The 10,910-nt window shown below is 42.7% G+C and overlaps 2 non-coding genes across 2 annotated transcripts; both read right to left on the bottom strand.

Annotated features, from left to right (window-relative positions):
- Positions 1-7,263: 7,263 nt before the first annotated feature.
- On the bottom strand, positions 7,264-7,351 carry LOC148998760 (small nucleolar RNA snoR118). Its single transcript, XR_016171120.1, has one exon. It is a non-coding gene; the product is annotated as a small nucleolar RNA snoR118 (small nucleolar RNA).
- A 46-nt stretch (positions 7,352-7,397) lies between these two features.
- Positions 7,398-7,471, bottom strand: LOC148998761 (small nucleolar RNA R66). Its single transcript, XR_016171119.1, has one exon. It is a non-coding gene; the product is annotated as a small nucleolar RNA R66 (small nucleolar RNA).
- Positions 7,472-10,910: the final 3,439 nt, after the last annotated feature.

The raw sequence follows: 10,910 nt of genomic DNA on the forward strand, positions 1-10,910 counted from the left end.
ACTGTCAGTCGACCAAGACTTGTTAACTACAGGGCAGCAATGGAAACTTGATCCGAAACTGCCCTTCCGGTGCTCCGATTGTCACTAAATTTGGAGGGCATGTTTATAACAGTAAGAGGATACTACACACTAATTTTCATGATGATCCAACGGTTCAATCAAAAATGCCCAAATCGAAAATCTTAGGTTCTATATGATACTTAACAAGAATTAAATTGGAATTGATAGAAATTGTAAAGGATGATGGGAATCAATCAAATGAGTGTTAAGAATCAAGTTAGAATCTTAATTTCATTATAGTCTAAGCTTAACATGCATCTACATATCAGATTTGAATCAAAATAGGTTAAATTGAATAGAATCAATGTGATGGAGTGCAATTAATCTCATTTTAATCATAACATAGCATGAGTGGGGAAGGATCAAGGAATTGAAAGGGGGAAACTCATGGTTAAGTGTTTGCAAGGTTGCAGCACTTCAGCCATGGTTTCAAGATCATCAATTGATAGAAAAAATGAATAGATTAGAAGAAAAATAGAAGAAATCATACCTTGAGTTGATGATTAATGTATACACTAATGATTGGAGTCAAAGATCTTCCCAAACATCAAGGAATAGCCCAAGAAAGTGTCCAACCTCAAGCTCTGGAGTGCCAATGATTAGTTTAGGTCCTCATTCATGAGTTCCAAAAAGGTAGGGGCAAAATGGGAAGTGATTTAGTGAATTTTTGAATTCCATTACTCTTGGTCAACTGGCTGGTCGATTGTTAGTCGACCAAGCAATCAACAAAGCCATGATAGCAACTTCAGGAGTGGATTCGGGAGGCTATACAGGGTCAAATCGAGCGGGGTTTTCTCCTACAAGTCAATCAACAAGTCTAGTTTCAGAAAATACCTTCGGATTGATCACGGGGTTCCAAGAAGTGCTTCAACTAATTCAATCTTCATCGATGCGGAGATTTTCACTCAACACTGACAATGTGCTCAAGTAAGGGGCATCATTGTCAATGTCCATAGGCTCTGTATCAAGCATCGAATCATCGACTAAGAGGGCCCACAGGTCTCTTCTACCACCACTTCGAGTCTTCGGACTTGCAACAGTATAAAATCCGGGCCAGGTTAGGGTTAGGATAAGGCTGGATTTTACACCAGGCACATGCCAACATACCTCATGCCCCTGCAATGCCCTTAACATCAACACTCTCTCCAATTCTTTTCACTAGATGGGGAATAGACCTGGTAGGAAAATTACCAAAGGCGTTAGGAAGCAGAGGGTACCTGGTGGTGGCGATAGATTACTTCACTAAATGGGTTGAAGCCGAAGCTCTGGCATCCATTAATACCGACCAAATGAAAAAGTTCATCACACATAATATCATATATCGATATGGTATCCCAAAGATCATTGTCACCGACCACGGAAAACAGTTCAAAAATTCTGAGTTCGAACGATTTTGTAAAGAGCAAGGTATAGAACATCGTTGGTCTTCTGTAGCATATCCACAGAGTAATGGTCAAGTAGAAGTTACCAATAGATCAATACCCAAAGGATTGAAGAAGAGATTGGATCAATCCAAAGGAAGATGGGTAGAAGAGCTACCTAAAGTTCTCTGGTCTTACCGAACTATTGCTAGAATGACCACTGGCGAATCACCATTCCGACTAGTGTGTGGAAGCGAAGCTCGGATTCCCGTGGAAGTTAAAGTCGGATCTATCAGAGAGGAATAGTTTAATGAAGAAGCAAACATAGAAGGAATGAGGACAAGCATAGATTTCATTGAAGAAATCAGGGATAAGGCACAGTATCGTCTGGAAGAATATTAGAGACGCATTGCGACATATTACAATGCGAAGGTTAAACCACGACAATATCTCCCTGGAGATTTAGTCCTCCGAAAATCGTCTGCTTCTAATCCCACAAATCAAGGAAAGCTAGCTCCAAATTGGGAAGGCCCATACATTGTAGTACAACAGGTTGCCCCTGGAGCATACAAGCTGTGAGATCCAGAAACCGAGCAATTAATACCTCGGACCTGGAACTCGAACAATTTGAGGAAATACTATCAATAGAATAGTATAAAATCCTCACAAAATTTTCTAAAATCCCAGTCCCTTTATACATTCATGTCATAATCTTTAATTTAGACACTTTGAAATTTTTACAGAGTTGAATAAAGTTTTTGAAATTTTGTTAATCCGTTGCATATCATCACAGCTCAAATCAAAATACCGAGCTAAGATGATCGGGGAGTAGAGAAATGAATGAAATCTCAAAAAGACCTAAGATCCTTAGGCGTGAAAAGACCTAAGCTCCTTAGGCACAAAAAGACCTAAGCTCCTTAGGCACAAAAAGACCTAAGCTCCTTAAGCACAAAAGACCTAAGCTCCTTAGGCACAAAAAGACCTCAGATCCTTAGGCACAAAAAGACCTAAGCTACTTAGGCACAAGAAAGCCCTAAGTTCCTTAGGCACAAAAAGACCTAAGCTACTTAGGCACAAAAAAGCCCTAAGATCCTTAGGAAAAGTCCTAAGCTCCGTGGGCCAAAAAAAAAAAAAACCTACAAATTTACTAGGCATCAAAAGCTGACCTACTAAGGTCGAGAAGGAAAGATCTAAGGCATTAAAAGCCCTAAGCTCCTTAGGCACAAAAAGACCAAGAAATTCACTAGGCAACAAAAACCGACCTACTCGGGTCGGGAAAGAAAGACCTAAAGTTCCTTAGGCATTAAAAGCCCTAAACCTATTAGGCACCAAAAAGATCTGATCAGGTATACAAACAACCAAGCTTTTATGTTCGAAAAGGCAGAAGTAACGATCGACCAAAACATCTTTGGATATTAAAATAAACTATTCCATTCCAAAAAAAATAGAGATTACAAAAAGAGAATGGCATAAAGCAAATCAAAGCCAAAAAGGTCATACAAAAAAAAGACCCTAACAGAACACGGTCTCAAAAAAGCTCCAAAACTCTAATAAATAGGGTTTACAATAAAGTAGGCTAAGATTTGCTCTCCGGTTTCTTCATAACTAACCCACTCTTCGAAGTAGAGGTTCCCAAGCTACCAACCTCAGGCAAAGGATCCCAGTTGGAATCTAGAAATTCAGCTACTTCAATCGGTTGAGGCTTGGGAAACCTTGGCTGAGCAGCACACCAGGAAGGACGGGGAATCTTAAGGTCGTCATAGATTCCAGGATCGATCAAATCTTGAAATCTTTCCAAGTCCAAGTCCTTGAAAGTTGCAATGATACCCTGATAAGCATGATGCCGAGCATAGATGTATCCTGGTGCAGCTACCTTGGCCATGAACTTCCTACAGCTGGATGTCTTGACCCACCTCTTTATCACCTCAAAGCGAAGCTCGTTGGGGATATCTTCAAAGACAAAAGGAGCTTTCTCCTCAGCTGCCTTCATCAACTTTGCCACCTGGTGATCCGAGCTCTCTAACTTGGCTCGGAGGCTAGAGATCTCAGCATCCTTACCGACCAAGGAACCTTGGGATTCTTCCAAACTAGTTTGAAGAGAGGCTTTTTCAAGCTTTATAGCCTCATTTCTCCCCTTTAAAGCAGCAACCTCGCTGAGAAGCTCGGCTTCCCGAGCAATCAAAGAATCCTTGCTCAACTTCAAGTACGACGCTTCAGTTTCCAACTCCTTAACACGTTGCTCAGATTTCTGTAGGGCAAAGTAATCCTCCCGAGCAGAGTGAATGCTTTGACCTACAGATTGAACCAAAGCACAAGCCATCCTATAACCAAAAGAAAGGATGGTTAAATACAAAAACAAAAGGAATGAAGCGTCAAAAGATAGGTGGTCGTCACATACCTAACAGTAATAGCATGGGCCTTGAGACGACCGAACCCCTGGAGATAAGCCATATCAGCAAGAAGAAGCACTCCAGACATCCACTTGTTGGCAATTCGGGAGATGACAGAAGAAGTGCCATCAAATACGGAGGAGCCAGTATCCAACGACCACTCTGGTCGGAGAATGTTGGACGGCCTTGAAGCTCCCGCCTCCGATCTAGGGACATCCTTAAAAGAAATATCATCACCCAAAGATGGGAGAGGATCGGAACTCGAAGCCTTCTCAGAACTAGTGCCCGAGCTGTCCACTTTCTTTAAAGGACGGGGAGGCAGATCGGCATGATTCTCCTTCCAAACTTTAGCTGCTTTCCCCTTAGGAGAAGAAACACAACCGGCTAGAACCTTATCCAGCTTAGTTGGATGTTTTTTCTCCACTTGCTGCGTAGTAGAGGCAATGTCCTCGAAATCTTCTTCTCCGAGCATCACTGCATCACTTTTCCGAGTAAGATAACTCAGAGTTATAAGATGATTAGGAACCAAACAAAAAATAGAAGAGACACATCTTACCCGTCAAGAACCCCCAATGATGAAGGATATTCGGATATTCCGGACAATATCCATTCATAGCAAGCAAGTTCCGATCTTCAATGGGGATATTCGAATACGATCCCTTGCTTCCTGTTCGGAACGAGAAAGAGGAGGGATGGCATTTGAATACTCCCTGGGTTGTTTGGGCAAGGAGGTCGGAAAGCTGGGAGGAGAAGAAGAAGAAGAATGGACAAAGAAATACTGGGATCTCCAACCCTTGGTATTGGTAGGAAGGGTGCATGTTCCTATAAAATTACCCTCCCATCCAGATTGCAAAGAAGTTCGCTTTGAAAGGTAAAACCAACGACTTTGCTCTTGCTTCTTATCCATAAATAATTGAAGGAATAAATTTAAGGTCAGAATTACACCGGCCTCAGCTTGTTGACAGAAGCCCCAAAAACAAACTATGTTATGCCAACTATTTGGCGCCAATGTCCTCGGACACATCCCAAAATGATTAAGAACATCTGCAAAGACTGGGTGCACGGGAAGCCTAAAACCACTAATAAAAGCATCCTCATAAATAGCGAACTCACCCAGGGGAGGTCGGTGAGCACGTTCGTGAGAAGCTGGCCTGATCACAAAGTCATCAAGTATTACATACCGAGCTCTGATGATCACTCTCGGTCAGCTCGGAAGGAAAAAAAGCTGGGACTTGAACTACTAGGATCAAAGTCTATGTGTTCGGAAGTCCTAGGATGATTTCTCTCAAATGCAAGCTCGGATGGAGACAAACTGTTTAACCATCTTCTCCTATTGGCACTAAACCGGGCACGAATACTTAAGGTCCTAAACTCCTCGTTACTAAGCATGTTCGGACGAGTGCCAGGAGATAAGGTCGGGTCTACAGAAGTATCACTCTCCATGTCACTATAGTCGGAGGAGGTAGCTCCACTGTTTCTAGAACGAACAATTTCACTTTCGGATGATGGCTAACTAGAGGAAACTCTAGGAGGTCTAGAGGCTTTCTTTTGACACCCATTACTAACCCAAAGCTACGGTTACAATAAACGAAGAAGAAGAAGGAAGACAAGTAGAGTACAAGAAAAAGGAAAGGGAAAGTACACTCAGAATACAACCTGAATGCAAAAATAAAAACCATCAAAAGAATTAGAAGGAAGAGACAAACTTACTTGCTAAAGGAATCAAAGAAAGAGCTCCAGAAAAGGACCAAAGAAAGCTTCCAAATGCACTGCAACACTCTTCGTCTTCGCAGAGATGAGGAAACTTAAAGCAGAAATGAAAATGAAAGAGAAAATAGATGGGTTTTATACTGTTTACAAACAGAAGATCCCAATCTAACGGATCCAAAAAGAAGGCTACAAAACTTCCACAAAAAATCCCAATCTAAAGTCCTCAAGAGTACCTCCATCCAACGGCCAGAGAAACTCAATCTCTACAAAGATTCAGATCTAAGGGATCAAATAGAGCATGAAGGACAGTTGAAATTCCTGCCTTTTAAAAATTCAAAAAAGATCATGAAGGGTCATAATTGCCTGAACACGTGTCCAAAAAGGTGACGTGCAAAAAGTCGTGTACTGTCATTTCTCATTTTACGGCGCTGTAGTTTGTCAGGTGACGTCAGCCATAAATATCTCACAAATCAATTCCCCGGAGATCTCAAGTTAAGCTGGTCGGAAATGAAGACATGTTCGATCATCGAATCTCTAAAGTCTGAACAAGGTGAAGTTCAGACTTCAGAGACTGGGGGGCTTATGATAAAGGAAAATATAAACTGGCCTAAACCAATTCGGTTGAACCCGAATCAGTTTGGCTAGACCAACCAGGTCGGACCAACCCGAACTGGTCAAAGTGAAGTCGGCGGAATAGTAAGCCATATTCCAAGAAGAACAGTATTCCAATAGAATCCAACTATTCGTATTCGAGTAGGATTTAATTACTGAGATTCCTATTGCCGACTAACTAATGTTTGAGTTCAGTTAAACTCTTACATAGAAAAGCTATAAAAATGTATGACAACACAAGAGAAAGGTACGCTGAATAGAACGATCACTATTGGTATTATTATTGTTCATTACTTTCTTGTCTTCCTTAGTCGGATTCCTAACTAGATCGTCGGAGGTGAAAACTAGACCTCCACGGTCGAGCTCATTCTTGTAGGTTCATCCGGCTGAAGGGACGAACAAGATTGTGCAGCAGCACAGATTTAAGGCACATGCAGAAAATCAAATTTTAAGTGGAAGCAATGCCGGTTTTTTAGCTTCTAACTCGAACCACGATCGGTTTGTTTGGAGCCATGTGAACCAAGCTGCTCGGAAATCCTCTTTTCATACCTTCTTCTTTGGAATCCTCCGCCGCCAACTGCTCCCAAGCAAAATCCGATGGTTGGAGGGATAACCACAACAATGGCTACAGAAGCTGGCTCTCACCAACTTGTACCGAATGAAAGCACTCCAGTAAACAACAAATACAACTCTCAACTCTCACAGAAAACTCTCTCAACCCTCTTAAACACCAGTTGCATCACTTCTCTGCAACATCTAAGACAAACCCACACCCAAATAGTAAGGAATGGCCTCTCCCAAGATAGTCACGTTGCAGGCTCTTTTCTATTCCCTAGTTACATGTTCAACATTTGTTCCAAATTTCACCAACCAATCTCTATTTTAAAATCACAGAATTAGCCCCAAAACTAAGCGTCAGGGAAGTCAATCAATGAGGAGGTTTATCTGGTTATTTCCACTTGCAGTTGCAGAGATATTATTGCCGTTCAAATAGTGAAATACATTAGGAAAACCAGAAGAAACCAGGAGAATTTTGAAAGGGAACATTTTGAGTTGAAAGCCAATGCTATACTTGAAACAATAGGGGAAGAACCCAGGAAGGAAGGAAGAAAAATATATGGTATTGAAGGATGTCAGAGATAGCTTTCTAGGCTGCATCTCCATCAATTAATGCATATTTAAATCTCCTTAGAGCCCAGTGCATACTTCATCATTCTACATGAACCGATCCAAAAATAAAATAAAAGATAGAATTGCATCCGGAGTCCTCAGATGAAAATGCTTGTATTTGACATCAAATTATTTATCAGGTCTCAAAGATTCAATACCATCATAGGACCCCTAGATCATACATTTAAAATGCAGAGAGAAAAGAGAGAAGATCTGCAATGGGATTTTGATGCGTCCAAAATCTGCTCAGCCCTTAGATCTCCTTGGAATGACCTGCAAAACGAAAGCATCAGTTGTGGCCCGACCGCTGAGGTCGGGAGTCCACCTCCGAAGGCTAAGTCAGTCGATGAACTTAATCACAAACGACTCTGCTAGACACACAAAGCTAAGGAATGAATAACTGGAATATGATCTAGATCCTAAGCATATGAGTGTTTATGTCCAAAGGTGTGTGTATGGATCTGGTTTCCTTTCTTACCTTGTAGGTAAGTAAGGTTTATATAGAGTGTACCTTCGAATCTTCTTCGTTGGATGCATTTGAGCCTTCTTCGGATAGTCGTTGGATTCTAACAGTTAGATCCGTTGAGCGATAGACTTCTACTAGTTTGAACTAGTAGAGGACTCCTGAGATAACCTCACGGTTATCCGATGATTATCCCTTCAATAGCGATAAGTGACAGCCGCCAAGTTGAGTCTGCCATCACTAGGGTAAATTAACCTAGTCCATATGTCGGACTAAGGCGTGCTTGTGGCTGATTTGGTTTTCTTCCTCAGCAAGCTACCTCCTGGACCCGGCTCGCTCGGAAGTGAGTCAATTCCTTTCGTCTTGACCGGGGTCGAGGGTCAAACCAAGTATGAACCAGGTTCGATCATATTTCCTCCATATCACGAGCCCCCCAGACCAAGCGTTCGGTCGATTCCGAGGGCTTGGTTTTTAACTGGGTTCCTCATCAAGCTATAATCTTTGCATATCCCACTAAATGTCATGTCACATTTAATGTGGTGGTCACTTTTCTTCGAGCGTTGTGAGGGTAACGCCACGCGTCTTATTGCGGTCGAATGATCGTGGCTCACGTAACCCAAGCGACGGTTTTCGAACACCTGATTTGGATTCATGAGTTCAAACTTTCAAACCGTCTCTTGATCTCGATCGTCGATGTTGAATCAATCTCGATCGTCCAATTCCTCGAACACTCGTGCGGGTGCTTAAAAGCGGTTCGTTGTCTTCGTAGGTTTCATTCTTCTTGTCTGGAAATTTGAAACTTCGTCGTCTGCTTCGCACCTTCTTGTTCTCGAGCTTTTTGCATCACTGAATTAGTAAGTTTACTGATCCCTTTGCAAAGTAAACTTCCTGTCTCCAACTTTTTTTTTTTTTTTTTTCTTTTCTGTTTATACCGTACTGAAGCTTTAGTAATGGAGGATAATAGGGTTTCTTCTGAAGCTTCCCTGTGCCCAGCGTCAGTAATAGTAGTGGTAACAAGGCCTTTGCTTCCCTTCCTTCTGAGCAGTCAGATAGTGATAATAAAACCCTAATTGTTCTCTGGCGTGAATTTGCAGAAGTTAACAAGAAAAGATTAGAAAGAAAAGCTGAGACTTCTTCTGCCTTTCCTGAGTCTGGACCATCCAAGACTCCTAGGGTGACTGCCGAGTCTTCTGGGCAGTCAAAACAAACTTCTAGGTCTAATGGTGGACCGGTTACATTCCCTCCTCTTATAAGGAGAAAACTCTTCTTTCGGCCATCCAGGGTTTTGATTTTCCTCCTTCTTATCATCTTAGGGTTCCCAACCACGATGAGAGGGTTGATTCGACCCCTCCAGGCGAATTTTCCCTATACATAGATGCACTGGAAAGCGGGGTTCGCTTTCCTTTTTTCAATCCTTTGTTTGCAGCCATCCTGAATCATTGGGACATTTGCCTTGGAATGATCCTTCCTAATAGCTGGCATCTCATCGTCGGCTTCTTGGGTTTTTGTTTTAAACTTGGCATTACTCCCTCTCTTGCTCTTTTTGTGCACTTTCATCTTCTTTCTATTTCCCATCCTCCTGGCTGGGTTGTGCTCTCCAAGCGTAATAAGACTGAGCTTGGCTGGAGGGGCAGCATTCTTGCCAAAGGAACTTGCCCTTCCAATCACAAAGGATGGCCCGAGCGATATTTTTCTGTCGAGCGCCTCGGTCGGATCTCAACTTCCCGACCATTGGGAAACAGTATACTTCATACTCTAAATGTAACCGGGTCCTTCCCTTATCCAAAGAAGACGAGATGGCCGTCAGGAAGATCAAATCAATTCCATGCTATCAGGAGATACATGGACTTTAAGTGGAGTACAACTCCATCCTTCAGTATTGGGGGCTTGCTCATTGTGAGCTTCTTAACCACCACCTTTCGATTTTCTAAGAATGATATGTCTTTTTGCAATCCTGATTTTTGTCCTTCTTTGCGGTGCCTCCAAGAATGAACCCCGAGAATCTTCGGGCAAAGGCTGCCGGGGCCGTTGTGACAGACTAAGAACCGGTCGCCCGAGCCTTAAGCGCCGAACAAGAGGTTTCTGTTCCCTCTCCCAACCCTTCCTACAAGGGTATCAGGAACTTAAAGCTCGTGGTTGACGCTCGGGAAAAGGGAAAAAAACCAATGGTGGAAAAGCCAAATATCTCCTCCACCGCTCGAACCAAAAGGAAGCACGATACGCTTGATGCTTCCTTCCATAAAAAATCCAAAAATACCTGAAGATTGCAAGGAGGTTTTCATGCCTCGGTGGACATTGAAGCGGATCGATAGGGCAACACAGGACCCGAGAAAGCTGCAGAATGGAGTTCTCTCGATCTTCACGCTCGCCAATTGTCAAGCCTTTGAAGTCCTGGATGATGATGCTCTTGTTAGTCAGTCCACAAGGTACCGGCCTTCCTGATCTTTCATTAATTGCTTTTCATAATCTCTTATGATCTCTTCTGATAATTTCCTCGTCCCTAGGAATGTTGTGTTGAGCTTTTATCAGCACATGGAGGCATTGAGCCGGGTGGGTCGTAATGGCTCCTTGCTGCAGTGTGAAGAGAATTTGGCGAAGGCAAATTCTGAAATAAATCGGCTGAAGACAGTGGTCGAAGAGCTGAAGGTGAAACATAATGAGGAGATGAAATCTCTGAAAAATGATCTCGACTCTTCAAATGCCTGTGCTTTTACTACCGAACGCGAGGCTAGGAAACAGAAAGTAGCTGCCACGTTGTTCGGTGACAGACTTGAGCTTAAGTCCATAGAGAATGACAGTATACTGAACATGGCAGTTCCAAGCAAACCCGAGCATATCAAGCCGGAGCTTCGAAGGGATTGTGTTCGAAAGTAGTTGAACAGCGATCCTTTCTCTAACCTGCTAGGCGCCTTCAACATCCAAGCTTATCGCTTGGGGCAGAATGATGTTTGGGAAAAGATCCTCGGATCTATCCCTTCCTTTGATACAACTCCCTTTCATGAGGTGTGTCACAAAGAGGTCTTCGGGAAGCTTAAGTTGGACTTCCCTAACTGGGCTTTGGAAGAGAATGATCCTTTTCCAACTGACCCGAAATATGAGGAATATCTTGCTGACGAACCACCCCTTCAAGAAGACAATTCACAG

This window comes from Hakea prostrata, unplaced genomic scaffold (genome assembly GCF_041222555.1).
Source record: "Hakea prostrata isolate BN-2017 unplaced genomic scaffold, UWA_Hpros_2 contig_152, whole genome shotgun sequence".
In the NCBI taxonomy this organism is placed as follows: Eukaryota; Viridiplantae; Streptophyta; class Magnoliopsida; order Proteales; family Proteaceae; genus Hakea; species Hakea prostrata.